Here is a 14,586-nt window from a genome sequence, read left to right on the forward strand (position 1 = left end):
GTGTCCTTGCTATGTAAAAATGTAACTTTATCACTATCTTAAGACCAAATAGGTCTTAAGGGGAACATTGGTGAAAGGATTTTCACTTGTTGGGCTGATGTTTGCTGCTAAATCTCCATGTTCCCTACCCTTATAATGAATATAACTAGCATATAGGAAGAAATAAGTATTAACCTTTAAGCATATAGGAGAAATAAGTATTAACCTTTAAGATTAATCATGTTAACCTTGGGTTAAATAAATTCCTTTCTTGATTGTAACTCACCACACCCTCACCCTATAGGAATGCAACTTTATTTGGAGGGTGGTTCCTGGTTTAAGAGAAAACGCCCTTGGAAAAAATAAGTTTTTTGGTCATCAGAAAGACAGGATCATAAAATCCCTAAGACCTTTTTATGTGAAGCACCTGATTTTGATAAAGGTCAGGACTGCTGACCCCTCTGTGACTCTGTATTCATCCCTATGTGTAACAAAAGGTATATAAGCAAACCTAAAAATAAAGAAAACGGATCAGTTTCTGGAAAGACTGATTCCCCCATGTCACTTCTTTCTTGTTCCCGTTTTTTCTGGCTGAATTCCCATCTGGAGCATGGATGCTATTCCACGTAATCCAAGTTATTCAGCCTCTTTTTCTCCACTAATCTTCCTACTACACTATCCATTTCTAATCTCTCTATATCTGTGATTAAATATGTATTTTTCCAAAGACGCCGACTCCGTCCCCACCTTCGAATCACCCTGGATCCACTGGGGCTGGACCCGGGCAAACACTAAGTTGTATTCAGCTATCACCTAATTATGTATACAATCTTTTATTAAACTTCTGTCGCCTATGGAGTAAATGATTTTCAAGAGGTGAAGCTCAACAATGATCTCAATGCATGAAAGCCTTGAGGCTTTCATGGATAGCTAATTTGATTAGAGCAAACCTGTCTCGGTTTTTGTTGTTAATGAAAAAGTATTCTGGCTTTTGGAGTATTGCACTTGGTAAGTTACCTTCTCAAATTTTCTTTGGTCATTTGCAAATTGGGCGAACAGTCTCTTAAAGTGAAAGAGGCGTTTTCATACAGCGTCTTTGGCATAACGGGGGTACGGTGGGGATTAGGGATGGAAGCGGTGTCCGCTATTATTTTTATTACTGGCAAAAACAAATCTCCCGCAGAGAACACGTTTAATGGCCAGCTGGGACTGTGAACCGTGCAGATACTTAATCCTTCCAGCATTTCAACCTCCTTTGCGCGGAGCCTGCTTTTCCCTTTCTGCCCATCAGTTGGCGCCTTTTGCCGTCCTTTTTTCCCCAAGCTGGCTTTTGGGGGCTGCGGTCGCTCCCCAGCTCTCAGGTCACATGGCCTGCCAGAGCGAGGGGACCGCGCCAGAGCTGCGCCGTGGGAGGTGAGGCTTCCGCGCGCGTCCAAGTCCTGCGGCGACCGCTGCTCCTCTGAGGCCTCAAGGTCCAGCGATGGCTCCTCCGTGGTCATGAGCCAGACAGCCTAGGCGACTTCGGCAGTGGCCGTCAGCGAGCTCAGAGAACCCAGCTGACCGCTCTCACCCGGTAGGTTCCCGCTGCGAACGATCTGCTCTGCCCCTTTGGCATCACCAGAGCGCCCACCCGGGAGATGTCTGCAGAGCGAGGGAAAATGGATTAGGGTTGCTGCAGCCGGCACACGGAGAGCAGTTGCAGGGGCTGGCGAGCCTGGGAGGGCCTGTGCCCCCGGCGGTGCGCTTTGGCGGGCTGGCTTCAGTGCGGCCCCGCTCGTGGGGCCGGCTGCTTCCTGCGGGAGGAATGTGGAGACCCCAGAAGGGCGTCCCCCGCACGGCCTGGGCCGGCATCCGCGCAGGGATGACTGCGTGTCGCAGCAAGGACGCCTCCCTACCCCTCGCCTGTTTCCTTGGCGCCGCTAGGCCGACGGAAAGGCGCGAGCCGGGCGTGTACGAGTCCAGGTAAGATTCCGCTGCTTGCCTAGTGTGGCTGGGCCCAGCACCCCAAGGGTGGATCGCCTAATGGCCGCCCGCTCGCGGCTTTATCTGCCCGCGCCTCGGGCCAGCCCAGAGCACGGACAAACGCCCTGCTGCGGCGTTGGGTTTCTGCAGGCGACCTCGCAGCCCCGAGACCGAGGAAGGTCAATGGGGCAGAGGAAGGCGTCCTTCCCAGCTCCGGGAAAGACAGGACGCCCGGAGGCAACGCCGCGATTTAGGCTGTTAGTTTCCTCCTACGGGTAGGGAAACTGAGACCAGAGCGCCGCGGGGACTCCCCACGGTCGGTGGCAGACGCTAAATCCGAGACTCTGGTCCTCCGCTGCCATTCTCTTTCCTTGAGGGATAGTTAGGACCACCCCGGCTCGCCTCGCCCTTTTCCTGGTCTCTGTGTACGGGCGTTGCCAGTTGCCGCACTGCGCCCGCAGTATCCAGGGCGAAAATTGGAGGGTGAGTGTAACCCCGCCAGCCCCTGCTTGTCTCCAGTTCTCCCTGGAGGTGAACGGACACAAGGGCGGATCCAATGATGATCTCACTATGCGGACCATTAGCGAAAACCTGCTGGTGTGTGTGTGCGCGCGTAGGCGTGCGCGCGTTTCCCCTAGAGAACTAAGCCTTCTAAGGGGAAATTGGCTTTTAGGAATGCATTTCTAGAGTGCCCGGCACCAGATATTTTAGGTGAGAAGATAAAACCATGCTTGTTTAACGTTATCTAAATTAGAATTTTTTAAAAGGATAAGCTTATTACAAAACAGAAAAATGTAAAGAAAATAAAAATAACTTAAAACTTCATCTCCTAGATTGTTGTTTTCCTAGATATCTTAAAAATTTCTCTGCATGCACACCTTTAAACCAGTAAGGTGGGCAAAAAAAATTATTTCAATTTGTATGTCTGATTATCCAGAGGTAATCAGCTTTTTCCTCTCTGTATTGGCCTTTTGCATTGGTGTGAGTGAACTATTAATTCTCTTACCTCTTTCAGTCAGTATCTTTCTGTTCATGAGTTTTAAGTGCTTGTTATATATTACACATTAAAGTACTGATATGTAATTCTGTCATCTGTGTTGCACAGTCTTTTGCCTAATTTTTTAAGATTTATTTTTAATTAAAAGATAATTACAATATTGTGTTGGTTTCTGCCGTACATCAACATGTGTTTTGTTTTTTTTTTGGGGGGGGGTCAGCTTTTCATCTTTGGCCATTCAGTTCTATTCTTTTTCTTTATGGTTTCTGCTTGAGAGTCTTGCTGAGAAAGGCCTTTCCCAGCTTGAGTTTGTATAAATATTCACCTGTATTTTCTTCAGGTATTTTTAAGCTTTTGTTGAAAATTTTTAATGTGTCATTTATTCTAATTTAAGATGTAAAGTGGAGAGCTAATTACTTTTTGTAAATGGTAGCCAGTTGCTGCAAAGCTAAGTTCATTTTTTATGCCTGATTTAGACTGCTATAATTATGGTATATTAAATTATATATTTATGTCTGCAGATTTTTGCATGTGTCTATCAGTATATTTCGGTGCAAGGGCCATGTTATTTTAATTACTGAAGTTTTATAACAAATTTAATATCTTTGTTATTACCCAGTAATATCCACCTGGCTTTTAAAAAAATCATTTTTATTAAGATATAGTGTGTGTGCATGCTCCATCGCTCAGTTGTATCCAGCTCTTTTCAACTCTATGGACTATAGCCCCCCAGGCTCCTCTGTTCATGGAATTTCCCAAGCAAGAATACTGGAGTGGGTTGCCATTTCCTCCTCCAGGGCATCTTCCCGGCCTAGGCATCAAATTCAAGTCTCCTGCATCTCCTGCATTGTCCGGAAAATTCTTTACCACCGAGCCACATGGGAAGCCCCACACTTTGGTCAAATTATCCATCCTGTCTCTGCTCCACCAAAAGAGACAAATCATCTTTGGATTCCGATAGGATCTTTGATAATTAGGGTCCTGAGAGTAGGTCCCCTGGGTGTCACATTCACTATCCCAGTGCCTGGTACAAGACTCAGTATTGGTTGAATTAAACTATGATCATAGAAGTAATGCATGTGCTTTCAGAAGGGTAGAAAGCAAGAGTAGAACCTTCCATCCCTCATACTTTAATCTCTCCTTCACTAAGTTATACTCCACATTAAAAATAAAATGATCATACCATGTACCCTTTTCTACGATTTGCACTGACATAGTTTACATTTTTCGATTAGAGATTTCAAACTGCTTTGTTTGATACAATGTATTACCATGAACTGGATAGCTTAAGCAGAACATTCATGTCCCACAGTTCTGGAGTCTGAAGTCTGAGATTAGGGTGGGTGCCAGCATAGTTGGGTTCTGATAAGTGGCCCTTTTCCTGGTTTATGGATGCCTGCCTTCCTGATTTGTACTCACTGGCAGAGGAGAGAGAGAAAGCAACCTGTCTTCTGTCTCTTCTAATAAGGGCACTAGTCCCAGCAAAAGAGTTCCATGGGCACGATCTTAATATCTCCTAAAGACCCTATCTCCAAACATCATCACATCAGGTATTCAGATTTTGATTATGAATTTGGGAATGGGGGACACAAACATTCAGTCCACAGCAGAGATTTAGGTAAGGCTTTTTAAATGTCAGTGTATTTAAACCCTTCTTTTTCTTTTTAATGTGTCCGTATCATCCCCATGTATAATTATCTAAACATTGTTCCCTGTTTTTGGCCATTTCCTTTCCCTGTAGTTTGCCTATCCTTCCCTGTGGTTTGTCCAGCCACCCTGATGCCCTGCCCTCCATCTATTCCTCTCCCCCTCTTTCTCCCTCTCTTTCTTACTTTCAAGCAAAATTTCTGTGAACATTCCTTGTCTATGTTTGGTAGCCTGTGTTGGCTTTGCTGCAGAGTAGATTGCTAGAAGTAGAATTTCTATGTCAAAGGAGATGCACATATACAATTTTTGCAGATATCCAAACTTTCTCTCTAAAGGTCACACCAATTTATATAAAAGTGCCCATTTACTGTACTGGCTCACTCTCTCAAAGAAAATTGAATTGATGTTATCTTAAATGTAGAGATTGATTTTGGAGCAAGAGACCTCCATCTCCTCTTTTAATAGTGAAGGTTCTCAGCAGGGAAGATGTTACTTTTATCCATTTATTAGACTTTTACAGTGTCCTTCAGTGGGATTTTATAGAAGTATATATGCTACATATTTTTTAAGTTTATTCTAGATATTTTTGGTTTCTTTTTTTTGTTCATTTTGACTGAAATGTTTTATCCCATTGATTAGTAATTGTCTGATTATATGAAAGCAATCATATATATATGATTATGTGTAACATAGCATAGGGCTTCCCTGGTGGCTCAGATGGTAGAGACTCTGCCTGCAATGCTGGAGACTTGGGTTCAATCTCGGAGTTGGGAAGATCCCCTAGAGCAAGAAATGGCAACCCACTCCAGTATTCTTGCCTGGAAAATTCCATGGACAGAAAAGCCTGGTGGGCTACAGTCCATGGGGTCACAGAGTCAGACATGACTGAGTGAGCACACACACAGATCATAGCATATATTATTTTTGCATACTAATTCTGCTACCAAACACATTCTGAAAGTCTGTACCATTTCTAATCATCTTCCAGTTGATTTTCTTGGCTTTCCAATCTATGCAGAGACAATATTGCATAATGGTTGAGAACATGAGTTCTGTAAACAGTCTGCTTGCTTTTCAAGTTTTGCCACCTATTTAAAGCTTTGCTAACCTTGGGTACAAGTTAAATGTGCCTTAATTTTTTTCAGATATAAAATGGATTTAATAATAGTATTTCTCATAGGCTTCTTATGATAATAAATGAGATGCTTAAAACTGTGACCATAAGAAGGGCTCAGCAAGCATTTCCAAGTTAGTTGATCTCTGCACATTATATGACCAGACTCTTTGCTACTCCCAATTTTATATCTTAGGAATTAAACCCTATAGAAGTCTTTTATTTGCTTAACAAACATTAAATCTTTTCTGTGCAAAGAATCCTGTTCTGGGTCTGTGAAGGATATCAAAGATAAATCAAACTGAGTCTACTAACAGGGGTCTATAAGTCCAGTTCAGTTAAGTTCAGTCGCTCAGTCGTGTCCGACTCTTTGTGACCCCATGAATCGCAGCATGCCAGGCCTCCCTGTCCATCACCAACTCCCAGAGTTCACTCAAACTCATGTCTATCAAGTCGGTGATGCCATCCAGCCATCTCATCCTCTGTCGTCCCCTTCTCCTCCTGCCCCCAATCCCTCCCAACATCAGAGTCTTTTCCAATGAGTCAACTCTTCGCATGAGGTGGCTAAAGTATTGGAGTTTCAGCTTTAGCATCGGTCCTTCGAATGAACATCCAGGACTGATCTCCTTTAGAATGGACTGGTTGGATCTCCTTGCAGTCCAAGGGACTCTCAAGAGTCTTCTCCAACACTGCAGTTCAAAAGCATCAATTCTTCGGCATTCAGCTTTATTCACAGTCCAACTCTCACATCCATACATGACCACTGGAAAAACCATAGCCTTGACTAGATGGACCTTTGTTATAAGTCCAACTAGGTTGTAAATCACAGGCCATGAACCAAGCCATGTAAGATAGCATGCATCATATAAAAAGTATAAGCTTTGAAATCTTTCCTGTGTTTGAATTCCCTGCTTTCACCTTGGTAGCATTTTTTTTTCCATTTAAATGAGATTAGTTCCATTAATGTTTGAGAGTTGCTCTTTGGTCAGAAGAAATATATGTAAGTCTAGTCCATAGTAGTAGGATACGTAGTAGGAGCTTAACTGTTGTTGTTTAGTCGCTAAGTCGTGTCCGACTCTTTGTGACCCCGTGGACTGTAGCCCACCAGGCTCCTCTGTCCATGAGACTTCCCAGGCAAGAATACTTTTGTGGGTTGCCATTTCCTTTACCAGGGCATCTTCCCAACCCAGGAATTGAACCCTTGTCTCCTGCATTAGGAGGTGGATTCCTTATCGCTAAGCCACCAGGGAAGCCCAGGAGGAGCTTAATAAGTGGTAGCTACAAATAGATGCAGTTTAAAGTAGAAAGTGACAAATGAATGTTCTGGAATGAAAATTCATGTAAAGGACCCTAGAACTTGAAGAAAAAAAGAAATTATTTCTGTTTGGGCGTGTTTACCTGAAACAGATTGCCATTTATTTCTCCAGCAAAGATGGGTTTATTTGGGATCAGCAGAGAACTGCAGGTCAGGATCTACAACCATGGTGAGTCATGTGCAAGTTTCTGCACATCAAGGGAGGGCAAGTGTTTTTATGGAGGGGAAAATAATGTTGGAAGGCAATAGTAAACTAAGAGCTCATGACTTTTTGTTGGCTGAGTCCTTGCCAGGAAAGAAGGGAAGTCTTTCTTCTTCCCGGTGACTCTCTGTTGTCATTCTGGGACCTGAGAGCTCCCTTTCTGATCCTCAAGCTCTATTTAATTGAGTTTTCTATTTATTAATTTTTTTATATCTCCCCCTTTTGATGAAGATCTTTTTCCAAAAGCATTGCTTATCAAGTGTCAGGTTTTCTACTTTCAGAGGTATTTTGTTCTTCAATGTAAGGAAAGACATTTTCTAGGTATTATGTCTCATGTTGGAGGGAATAGATTAGGAGTCTACTTATTAAGGTCACATGTGAGTAACAAGGAGTGGTAGGAGGGAGAATGATCAGGCACTTTTCATTTAAAGTTCATGTGTTATCAATATCATAGACATTAGGGATTTCCTTGGTGGTCCAGCAGTTAAGAACCACCTTCCAATGCAGGAGGTGTGTGAAGGGTTAATGCGACCACAATAGGGAAAGTGGAGATGTGCTGCTTGCAAACAGGATGTTCTGCCAAGGAGACGGACACAGCCTTGAGATTAATGGTCCCTTGCAAATAAGGGAACATTCCCTTCTTGTGATAAGGGCTCTGGACAGACTCTACCGTAGGCTGGAATTTCACTCCCTTTTGCTGTAGGATAACATTTATGCACATGTGCTGTATTGAACAAGTTTGGTCATACAGTCTGGAATTCTGCCCAGAGGGGATGTATATAAATAAACCGCGAGCTCACTGGTGCATGCAGTTCTTGTCCCTCTGGCCAGAGTGTATGTCTCTTGTGTGCATCTCGTATGTCTTGTATGTTCTGTGTCATTTCACTCATAGTAACCAACAGGTGTGGGTGTGATCCCTGGTCAGGGAACTAAGATTCCACATGCCATGGGGCAACTAAGGCCACACATCACAACTAGAGAGAAGCCTTCCCACTGAAACAAACAAACAAAAAATCCCTCAAGCCAACGATTGAGACTGGATGCAGCCAAAAATAAATCAGTTCAGTACAGTCACTCAGTCGTGTCTGACTCTTTGTGACCCCATGAACCACAGCACGCCAGGCCTCCCTATCCATCACCAACTCCTAGAGTTCACCCAAACCCATCTCCATCGAGTCAGTGATGCCATCCAACCATCTCATCCTCTGTCATCCCCTTCTCCTCCTGCCCTCAATCTTTCCCAGCATCAGGGTCTTTTCAAATGAGTCAGCTTTTTGCATCAGGTGGCCAAAGTATTGGAGTTTCAGCTTCAACATCAGTCCTTCCAATGAACACCCAGGACTGATCTCCTTTAGGATGGACTGGTTGGGTCTCCTTGCAGTCCAAGGGACTCTCAAGACTCTTCTCCAACACCACAGTTCAAAAGTATCAATTCTTCAGCGTTCAGCTTTCTTTATAGTTCAACTCGCACATCCATACATGACTACTGGAAAAACCATAGCCTTGTCTAGAAGGACCTTTGTTGGCAAAGTAATGTCTCTGCTTTTGAATATGCTATCTAGGTTGGTCATAACTTTCCTTCCAAGGAGTAAGCGTCTTTTAATTTCATGGCTGCAGTCACCATCTGCAGCTCCAGGTCTTGTTTTTATTGCATAGAGTTTCTCCATATTTGGCTGCAAAAGAGCATGATTAATCTGATTTCTTTTGGTATTTACTATCTGATGATGTTCATGTGTAGAGTCAACTCTTGTGTTGTTGGAAAAGGGTGTTTACTATGACCAACATGTTCTCTTGACAAAACTGTTAGCTTTGCCCTGCTTCATTTTGTACTCCAAAGTCAAATTTGCATGTTTTTCCAGATATCTCTTGACTTCCTACTTTTGCATTCCAATCCTCTATGATTGAAAGGGCATCTTTTTTTTGGTATTGGATCTAGGTCTTATATGGAGAAGGAAATGGCAACCCACTCCAGTATTCTTGCCTAGAGAATCCTGTGGACAGAGGAGCCTGGTGGGCTGCTGTCCATAGGGTTGCATAGAGTTGGACATGACTGAAGTGACTTAGCATGCATGTATGCATTGGAGAAGAAAATGGAAACCCACTCCAGTATTCTTGCCTGGAGAATCCCAGGGACAGAGGAGCCTGGTGGGCTGCCGTCTATGGGGTCTCACAGAGTCGGACACAACTAAAGCAACTTAGCAGCAGTAGCAGCTAGATCTTATAGGTCTTCATAGAACTGGTCAACTTCAACTTCTTCAGCATCAATGGTTGGGGCATAGACTTGGATTACTGTGATATTGAATGGTTTGCCTTGGAAACAACCCAAGATCATTCTGTTGTTTTTGAGATTGCACCGAAATACTGCATTTTGGACTCTCTTGATGGCTATGAAGGCTACTCCATTTCTTCTAAGGATTCTTGTCCACATTAGTAGATACAATGGTCATCTGAATTAATTTTGCCTTCCCATTCATTTTTGTTCCCTGATTCCTAAGATATCAATGTTCATTCTTGCCATCTCCTGTTTGGCCACTTCCAATTTACCCTGATTCATGGACCTAACATTCCAGGTTCCTATGCAATATTTCTTTACAGCATCAGACTTTACTTTCTCCACCAGATACATCCACACCTGAGTGCCATTTCCGCTTTGGCCCAGTCACTTCATTCTGGAGCTTTTAGTAACTGCCCTCTGCTCTTCCCCAGTAGCATATGGGACACCTTCCCACCTGGGGGGATTATCTTCCTGTGTCATATCTGTTTACCTTTCCATACAGTCCTTGGGGTTCTCTAGGTAAGAATACTGGAAAGTGAAAGTCACTCAGTTGTGTTGAACTCTTTGCAACCCCATGGACTGTAGCCCACTAGGCTCCTCCTCTGTTCATGGAATTCTCCAGGCAATAATATTGGAGTGGGCTGTCATTTCCTCTCCAGGGGATCTTCCTGATTCAGGGATCAAACCTAGGACTCCAGCATTGCAGGTATATTCTTTACCATCTGAGCCATCAGAAAAGCCCCAAGAATACTGAAGTGGCTGTTATTTCCTCCTTCCTTGGACCATGTTTTATCAGAACTCTTCACTATGACCTGTCTGTCTTGGGTGGCTTATATGGCGTGGCTCGTAGCTTCATTGAGTTATGCAAGCTCGTTTGCCCTGACAAGGTTGTGATCCATGAAGGAAACTTAAATTTGTAACAATCTCTTTTTCTGATGTCCTGGCTCTTTGCAACACGCCACACACTCTGGGAGTAGCTTATAAAGTGTTCAGTCAAACCCTTACCCAGGAAAGAGTGGGAGATGAACATTGTTTTGACCTTTTCTCTCACCTTTGAGCCCTGGAGGTTCGGCAACGGAGAGTACTCACATACCCATTAAGAACTGCTTCTTTCTTTGCTATTCCTGTTGGTCTAATGGATGTGTGCCCCATTGGTCTTCAGAGCTAGGTGTTTGGGGCCTGTCCATCAGGTGGGAGCCTTGAAAGTTGGAGCTCTGTGTATGTGGTCCAAATCTTTCACTCAGGGACCAGCTGGTTGTTGTTGGGTGTGTTAGTCCCAATTGACTGGCACTGTGCCAGGTTGGAATTTTTGGTAAGAGCTTGTTTTGATATGGGTATTTTCTTATTTGCCTGATGTGTAGGAGTCACTCAGCTAGGTTCTGGATTTCTCTTAGAAGGAATTTTCCTTGTGCAGCTGTACATTCAATATGTCCATGGGAAGAGGAAAGATCAGGAGCATTAAATGTTGTCATCTTTGTCTCTCCCTGAGTTTCCTTCTTTTATTGGGTAGCTGTATCCCATTCTTTGGAGGTACCATAGTTTATTTGATTCACTCAATTGATGGGTGCTTGGCAATATTCTGCTCTTCTACTTGGTGCTATAAGTCATTCCTCACACATGAGAATATATATCTAGGAAAGAATGCTAGAAATTGAATTGCTGAGCTTTAGGGCGTTTTGTTGCGTGAGTGCATGCAAAGTTGCTTCAGTCATGTCTGACTCTTTGTGACCCTAGGGACCATAGTCTGCCAGGTTGCTCTGTCCATGGGATCCTCCAGGCAAGAATACTGGAGTGGGTTGCCATGCCCTCCTCCAGGGGATCTTCCTGACCCAGGGATCTAACCCACGCCCCTTATGTCTCCTGCATTGGCAGGCAGGTTCTTACCACTAGTGCCACCTAGGAGGCCCCAGTGTGTCTTGTTAGATAGTTCTAAATTAATTCTACAGAGGTTGTGCCAATTTACAACTCCCATTTAGCTAATGCAAAACACATGAGTAACCTGTAACACATAAAACCTATGTAGTAAGTCCTATCTTTATGAAGGCCGCAAACAGCTCCTCTAGGAGACTGTGTTACAGAATGAGAAAAAAGCTTTCTATATGAAGAGGCAAGGAAAGGTGTGGGGATTAGAATGTTCTCAGGTAAGGGAGTTGAGTGAGCAAAGGCCAGGAGATAGGCAAGAGCTTAGCACAGTCGATGTTCTGAAAGAAGATCAGCATATCTAGAGGTGCCTTGCTCACTGGCTATATGTGGCTATTCAGTTCAGTTCAGTTCAGTCACTCAGTCATGTCCGATTCTTTGCGACCCCATGAATCACAGCACTCCAGGCCTCCCTGTCCATCACCAACTCCCAGAGTTCACTCAAACTCATGGCCATTGAGTCAGTGATGCCATCCAGCCATCTCATCCTCGGTCGTCCCCTTCTCCTCCTGCCCCCAATCCCTCCCAGCATCAGAGTCTTTTCCAATGAGTCAACTCTTCGCATGAGGTGGCCAAAGTATTGGAGTTTCAGCTTTAGCATCATTCCTTCCAAAAGAAATCCCAGGGCTGATCTCCTTCAGAATGGACTGGTTGGATCTCTTTGCAGTCCAAGGGACTCTCAAGAGTCTTCCCCAACACCACAGTTCAAAAGCATCAATTCCTCGGTGCTCAGCTTGCTTCACAGTCCAACTTTCACATCCATACATGACCACTGGAAAAACCATAGCTTTGATTAGATGGACCTTTGTTGGCAAAGTAATGTCTCTGCTTTTGAATATGCTATCTAGGTTGGTCATAACTTTCCTTCCAAGGAGTAAGCGTCTTTTAATTTCATGGCTGCAATCACCATCTGCAGTGATTTTGGAGCTCAAAAAAATAAAGTCTGACACTATTTCCACTGTTTTCCCATCCATTTCCCATGAAGTGATGGGACCAGATGCCAAGATCTTCGTTTTCTGAATGTTGAGCTTTAAGCCAACTTTTTTACTCTCCTCTTTCACTTTCATCAAGAGGCTTTTTAGTTCCTCTTCAGTTTCTGCCATAAGGATGGTGTCATCTGCATATCTGAGGTTTATTGATATTTCTCCTGGCAGTCTTGATTCCAGCTTGTGCTTCTTCCAGCCCAGAGTTTCTCATGATGTATTCTACATGTAAGTTAAATAAGCAGGGTGACAATATACAGCCTTAACATACTCCTTTTCCTATTTGGAACCTAAGCACTTAAATGTGGCTCATGTTGAATTGAAATATGCTGTGAATATAAAATACACACCTGAATTTCAAAGACTTAGCATGGGAAAAAGAATATAGAATGCCTCATTTGTAATTTTTTATATTGATTTCATGTTGAAATCATAATTTTGATGTGTTGTGTTAAAATACATTATTAAAATGAATTTCATCTGTTTATTTTTACTTTTTTATTATGGCTGCTAGAAAAATTTTAACTGCATATATGACTTACAGTATATTTCCGTTGGACAGTCATAGTCTAGAGCATAGGGTTGGTAAACTATGAGTTGAAGGCCAGATTTGGTCTACAGCCTGTTTTGATGTGACCTGAGTGCTAAAAATAGTTTTTACATTTTTTCAAAGAGTTAAAAAAAGAAATAATGTAAGGGGAATATGCAACTGTGTGCCTAAAATACACACACAGTCTAAAATACTGACTATCTTGCCTTTATTAGTCTAGAACATACAAAGAGGGCAGTAGAACAAGATATCAAGGGAGGGCAGGGTCCAGATCGTAAAGGGCCTTTTGAATCACAATAAGATGTTTCAGTTCAGTTCAGTTCAGTCGCTCAGTCATGTCTGACTCTTTGCGACCCCATGAATTGCAGCACGCCAGGCCTCCCTGTCCATCACCAACTCCCAGAGTTCACTCAGACTCACGTCCATCGAGTCAGTGATACCATCCAGCCATCTCATCCTCTATCGTCCCCTTCTCCTCCTGCCCCCAATCCCTTCCAGCATCAGAGTCTTTTCCAATGAGTCAACTCTTTGCATGAGGTGGCCAAAGTACTAGAGTTTCAGCTTTAGCACCATTCCTTCCAAAGAAATCCCAGGGTTGATCTTCAGAATGGACTGGTTGGATCTCCTTGCAGTCCAAGGGACTCTCAAGAGTCTTCAATACCACAGTTCAAAAGCTCTTATTAAAAGAGCAGTAGAAATATAAGAATGGTTTTAAGCATGAGCATGACATGATCAGATTTATATTCTTAAATAATTTTATGTGTGTGTGTGTGTGCACATGTATTCCTTGAATAGTCTACCCGGGACTTATTTGGACTAAAGAGTGTCACTTTCTTGTTGTACCAAAAACTCACTGGAAGAGGGTGTTGAAGGAGACTGGATGGCAGTTTTACACCAAACCCTGAGTTCTGCATTGTCATCATAATTGCACTGTCATCTTAGCACTTAGCATGTGCCTGGCATTTTCTGAGCTGCATGTCTTATCCCTTTGACTGCATTTTGTTCCTTCTTTAAGTGGTTACAGCTCCCTTAGCAAGATAGAACAGTATGAACAGGAGTGAATGACTCCATTCCCAAGACCAACTAAGGCTTCGGTCCTTGGCTTCCGCTGGTAGTGATGCGGAACTGGTTGAGGCCATGGAAATGTGCAACCATGTGACTGAACAGATCCCAGGGAGATGCAGCCAATCTGCAGTACTTTGGAAGTCCACATCCCAGCAAGGATTGCATACTACTCAAACCTCTCCCTGCTTATTTCCCTCTTTAATAGTCTTTTACTATTACTGGGATAGTCTGTCTCACCTCTGAGGCCCCGCAATATAATCTGCTTCTGTTGATGAAATGAGACTTGTCTCTCTACTTCCTTGAATTACTATGTCATCATACCATAGAGAGAGGTTTGGTATTGTATACAACTCTAATGGGCAGGGTGGGCTTCCCAGGTGATTCAGAGGTAAAGAATCCACCTGCCAATGCAGGAGATGCAGGTTCGATCCCTGTGTTGGGAAGATCCCCGGGAGGAGGAAATGGCAACCCATTTCAATTCTTGCCTGGAGAATTCCATGAACAGAGGAGCCTGGTGGGCTACAGTCCATAGGCTTGCAGAGTCGGTCATGACTGAGTGAATGAGTGTGTGTGTATG

General features: G+C 43.5%; 1 protein-coding gene across 7 annotated transcripts in view; it reads left to right on the forward strand.

The window, feature by feature from the left end:
* Positions 1 to 1,338: 1,338 nt before the first annotated feature.
* The window catches only part of PGAP4 (post-GPI attachment to proteins GalNAc transferase 4), a 30,813-nt gene continuing 17,565 nt past the window's right edge, over positions 1,339 to 14,586 (forward strand). For 6 of the 7 annotated variants that reach the window (XR_003588057.3, XR_009599126.1, XR_003588058.3 and 3 more), the window contains exon 1: positions 1,339 to 1,552. The gene's annotated coding sequence lies outside the window, so the exon portion shown is untranslated. Of the gene's footprint in view, positions 1,942 to 14,586 lie in introns of all 7 variants that reach the window. The other variant, XM_027964165.3, reaches the window with a different exon arrangement.

The sequence above is a fragment of the Ovis aries genome, chromosome 2 (assembly GCF_016772045.2).
Source record: "Ovis aries strain OAR_USU_Benz2616 breed Rambouillet chromosome 2, ARS-UI_Ramb_v3.0, whole genome shotgun sequence".
Lineage (NCBI taxonomy): Eukaryota > Metazoa > Chordata > Mammalia > Artiodactyla > Bovidae > Ovis > Ovis aries.